The 5,355-nt window shown below is 41.2% G+C and overlaps 1 protein-coding gene across 1 annotated transcript in view; it reads left to right on the plus strand.

The window, feature by feature from the left end:
* Window positions 1–5,355, plus strand: part of HPSE2 (heparanase 2 (inactive)) — a 703,572-nt gene that overhangs the window by 26,914 nt on the left and 671,303 nt on the right. The gene's annotated exons all lie outside the window — the stretch shown is intronic.

Below are 5,355 nucleotides of genomic sequence, written 5' to 3' on the forward strand. Positions count from 1 at the left end.
CCTTCCTCCCTTCCTCCCTTCCTCCCTTCCTCCCTTCCTCCCTTCCTTCCTTCCTTCCTTCTTTCTTTCCTTTTTTTTAAGGCAAATGGGTTGGTCAACTTTCCCAGGGTCATACAACTAGTAACTATCCGAGGCTACTCCAATATCACTGCCAAGAAGACCCCAAAATGGGGTCATGAAGAGTTGGACGCAACTGAACAACATTAATGTTAGAATTGGAAAAAGCATTGAACCAGGAGTTATAAGTCATAGAATACTACAGATGCAAATTGAGGTCCCAGGAGTGTGACTTTACTCAGGGTCGCAGAGATAGCAATTGGCTGACCTCAGGTTTAAACCCAGGTTCTCCATCTCCAGATTTACTGCTCTCTGAATAAAAAACACTGCCTTCCTTACATGGATTGAATTCCCTGCTCTAATACTAATTAAGCTGTGACCCTGGACAAGCCACTTAACCCTGTTTGCCTTAGTTTCTCATCTGTAAAATGAGCTGGAGAAGGAAATGGCAAACCATTCTAGTACCTCTGCCAGGAAAATCTCAAATGAGGTCGTGAAAAGTTGAATGTGGCTGGACAACAACAAATATTTTAAGAAATACCCTTCCCCTTCCCACATATACCTGCTATGAAGTTTGGGCATGTTTAGGATGAAAATGACAACCACTTAGGCCTTTAATGAAGTAGGCAGTTGGTATAGGAGAAAGCAATGACTGGATTTTGTATTAGATAATGAGTTCGAATTTTGACTCTGCTATTTAATCCTTGTGTGACCTTGAGCAAGTAACTTCAGCTCTTCTGGAAGCTGAGAGGCTTGAATGGAGAGGCCTTGGAAGTTCCTTGCCTTTAAGGAACCTTGGAGGTTCCTTTCTGTTCTAAATCTCCCATCTTATGGTTCACTGTACTCATGGATAGTGGTGCTTCCTTTGATTGCCTCTGGCATCACAGTGGCAACCTTCATTAACCAAAAGAGCCATGTGACTTCTGAGTGCCCGCAAGAGTCTGTTATAGTAAGAGTATTCTAATAGAAAAATTACAAGTCTCCAAGAGTCAGAGGTTGCATATAAAAGAGCCAGATGTAGCTTGGGAGCCTTGGTCTGAATGTCACGGCTCCCAGAGTTGTTTATAAAAATGTGAACTAAAAATAGAGCAAAAGCAAAAGGAACAAGATAAACCCCAGGGCATTGAGTAGATCCCCTATGGAGGATTTATGGGAAAACAAGGACAAGAATCACCTTGGAGGAGTTTGGGGAATTAATCAAGATTTTTTTTTTTTAAATAAAGCACCTAATTGCTCACATTTACACAGTCCTTAACAGTTTGCAAAACATTGTATTGCCCCACGACTCAGTGTGTTGGTAGCCTGACACAGTGTTTAGCTACTGCCCTCATTTTGCTGGTGAGGAAACCGAGACTCAGAGATTAAAAGATGTGTGCGCTGTCACATACATGGGACGTAGTGAAAGCTGTATGTAAATATGGGGTCACAGATCTTAAGGTCAGAGGTCATCTAGTCCAACCCTCACATTTTACAGGAAAGGAAACTGAGGCCTACAGAGGCAGAGGGAGCTCCCCGGTAGTAAACATCTGGGATGGAATTAGAACCACCCAACTCTAACTCCAAAGCCAGTGCTTTTTACCCTGGACTACAGCCTGCCCCTAAGCTCAGTTTCCTTTTCTTTTTTCTATTGGCATATGTAAGAAAGTATACGAGGTTCTGTGGGGCATACAAAGGAGTGGAAGATACAGCCCCTGCCTTTAAGGAGCTGATGTTCTGTTTAGGGTGGTAAGACACCTACCCATGGAAAATAGAAATATAAGTGACAAGGGCCTCATGAGTGACGTAGATGATCAGTGCTTTAGGAGATCAGATGAAAGGCAAGGAGATAATTTGTAATGATGAAAGAATTCATGGAAGGATGTGGAATTTAAGTTTGAGCTTCAATGATAATTCAGACAGGCAGAAAAGAGCAGGGTGGATATTCCAGGCAGCCATTATCATGAGGGGCACAGAATACGTTGGGGAAGAGTGAATAGATAAGTTTGAAGGATCCATCTTGTAGTGGGAGATAAAGACTGAAAAGGTAGATTGGAACTCTTTTGGTTAAGATAGTCAAAAAAGTAGTGCCCAGCATGGAATCAGGAAGACCTGAGTTCAAATTATGATTCATATACTTACTCAAATTATGACTCAGATACTTACTAGAACTATGGCCCTGGGCAAATCATTAAGCCTCAGCCTCAGTTTCCTTATCTGTAAAGTCCTTATATGTAACCCTTTCTTTAAAAAAGAAAACATTGGGGCAGCTAAGTAGTGCAGTAGATAGAGCACTGGCCCTGAAGTTAGGAGGACCTGAGTTTAAATCTGGTCTTAGACCAGACACTTGACACTTACTAGCTGTGTGACCCTAGGCAAGTCACTTAACCCCAATTGCCTCACAAAAAAAATAAAGAAAACATTTATTTTCAACAAACCCCACACAAATGGAATTGGTCCTTGACTGCTCATTTTATGTGATGTCCTTTGGGGTAACTTGTCCAACCAGCAGCTTGTTACTGTCCGTGACTTAAGTATAAGTGCATATGAAGGAATAAATTGTTTTTTTTCCTGCATTAGAAAAAAAAGAATTAGGAACTGGAGGTCATGTAGTACAACCTTCTCATTTAACAGATGAGGAAAACAGGGATGATAATAATTGCTGTCTCTCAGCGTGTTTGGGAGGACCAAATGGGATAATGTATGTGAAGCTTTACATAAGTGTTTGTTTCAGCTGTTATTTGGGGGAGGGGAAGTGTTGCCATAGATATTGGGCTGATCCTCAGTCTGGATCTTTATCAACCCCAAACCCCCCCCCCCCAGTTTACATTTATGTGCATGTAAAGTCTTTGCCTTTATATAGTCATAGTCAGCATATGCGTGTTTTGTCTGGCTCTTCTCTCGTTAATTTGCATTATTTCCCAGAAGTTTTTCCATATTTCCCTTGGATCCTTGTACTTGCCATATTTGATGCCATAAAAGTATTGCCTTAGGTGAGTATACCAGATTTGGATGGTCATCTCTCAACTGTAAAGAGTGAACTCATTCTTTCAATAAAAATTTATTGAGCATTGTTATGCAGACCACCCGTATAGGCTGTTTCTAACTTTTCACCATTATTTTTTAAAAAAATAAAAGAGCTGAGAATATTTTAGTACAGAAAGATTACTTTCCTAACTGGTGATTTTTTCCAAATAATAGAGTGATTGGATCAAAGGATGTGGTCAGTTTTAATAGTAATTGATATATAAGGTATCCCAAAAGTCTTAGTGCAGTTCTAAGCTATTAAAGCTTTTTTTCTAAGCTTAAAAATAAAGATTAAAGAACACCCCTAAGATTTTTGTTTTTTTGTTGTGATTTAGGAAATACTCTAATCAGCAACACATCTTTTAAGTAGGCCATTTCCTAGGAATATAGCAGTAATAATGATAACAATAATAACAATGGTAATAATATTGAGCATTTATTGGTTTACCATTTTATAAAACACTGTACATACACACAATCTCCTTTGATCCTTAATTTGATTTATTGCTGTAGTCAATCAATAGGCATCTAGTCAGTGAGTATTTTTAAAATGCTTTGTATGTATTAGACACTCTGCAAATTGCTATAGATACAGAGTAAGCTGCCTTCAAGGAGCTCACTGAGGTGAAATGGGAGAGACAGGCTGCAGATTACTACGTGTAACCATGATCCATGCAGTCTAAGTGGCAGGTCACCTCAGAAGAAAGGCACTGGTAGGATCAGGTAGGTGGCACAGTAGATAGAGCACCAGCCCTGAAGTCAGGAGGACCTGAGTTCAAATCTGACCTCAGACCAAACACTTGACACTTACTAGCTGTGCGACCCTGGGCAAGTCATTTCACCCCAATTGCCAAAAGAAAAAAAAAAGCACTGGTCACTGGGAGGCCTGAGAAAGGGCTTCTTCAGAATGTGGGATTTGAGCCTAGGAGGAGATGAGCAGAAAAGGTGTTCCAGGTTGGGGGGGGGCCTTCAGTGCCCTTAGTAAAGGAGCCCCTGGGTGTACCGATGCCAAGACAAAACAATTATCCTTGCCTTCAGGGAGCTTACATCCTCACAGTGTATTAAGTGGTTAATTTTATCTATTGTTCCTTTTTACTTTATAAAGAGATGATTTGGGAGTATGTTTTGCCTGGCTCCTACAGTCCTGCCTAGTGCCCTGATTTTACTATGTGTAGTCAAGTCATAGTAGATCAATAAACATTTATTAAATACCTACTATGTGCCACACGGGGCAGCTAGGCAGCAGTGGATATAATGATGGGCTCTAGGTAGACTAGGTAGAGTTGAAATTTGGCCTGAGACGCGGACTAGTTGTGTGACTGTGGGCAAGTCATTTTACTCTGTTTGCCTTCATTTCCTCATCTGTAAAATGAGCTGGAGAAGGACGTGGCAAAGTATCTCTGCCAAGAAACACCCCCCCCCAAAAGGGGTCATGGAGAGTCAGACACAGCTGAAATGACTGAACAACAATAACAACAGCTAGGTACTGTGCTACCTGCCAGGGACACAGAGAAGGGCAAAAGACAGTCTCTGAAGGGAGACTTTTGTTGAGGCGCTCATAAGCCAGTCCACTGGAGGGTCTTCAGGAAGAAAATGATGTGAGGAAAAGAGATGTTTTTAGAAGATTAACCAGGTGGTGGTTTGTAGGTAGGGTCGGTAAGGGGGATGATGGGACAGGAAACTCAGGCAGGAGGTGTTTACTATAGTCTGAGAATCTCAAGATGAAGGCACAAACAAGGAAAATAATAATAATAATAATTTCGATATCACTTTAGGGTTTACGAAGCACTTTGCTTTTTGTATCTCCACGAAGTAGGCGTCCTGATTCTACAGATGAAAAAACAGAGGCCCACAGAGTTTAAGTGATCACTTGGTATGTATTGCAACCAGAATTCAAGCCCAGACCTCCTAACTCAAAGGCCTCCTAACTCGGTGCCCACTACCTCAAAGTAGGAATGGAAAGGAAAATATTCTTGGAAGAAAGAGTTGGTGAAGGAAAAACTTGCCAGGGCTTGGTCACTTTGCAGTTACTTTGTGCCCCAGTTGGAACATTAAAGGGAGCCAATGGTAATGTTTCTTTGGAGAACGCTCTGGGGTCAAGGCTAATGGTTGTAAAGCTGAGGTGCCAATAGCACTGGCATGAGGCTGATTTTTTTTTCCTTGCACAAAAAGCACAAAGCAGGCTTTTGGCCTATGTCGCTGCCAACTCATCTCCAGCTCAACTGGAAACAATCCCTGCTCTCTTCTTTTTCTTTCTTTCTTTCTTTCTTTCTTTCTTTCTTTCTTTCTTTCTTT

The sequence above is a fragment of the Vombatus ursinus genome, unplaced genomic scaffold, assembly GCF_900497805.2.
Source record: "Vombatus ursinus unplaced genomic scaffold, bare-nosed wombat genome assembly UNPS02000749.1, whole genome shotgun sequence".
Lineage (NCBI taxonomy): Eukaryota > Metazoa > Chordata > Mammalia > Diprotodontia > Vombatidae > Vombatus > Vombatus ursinus.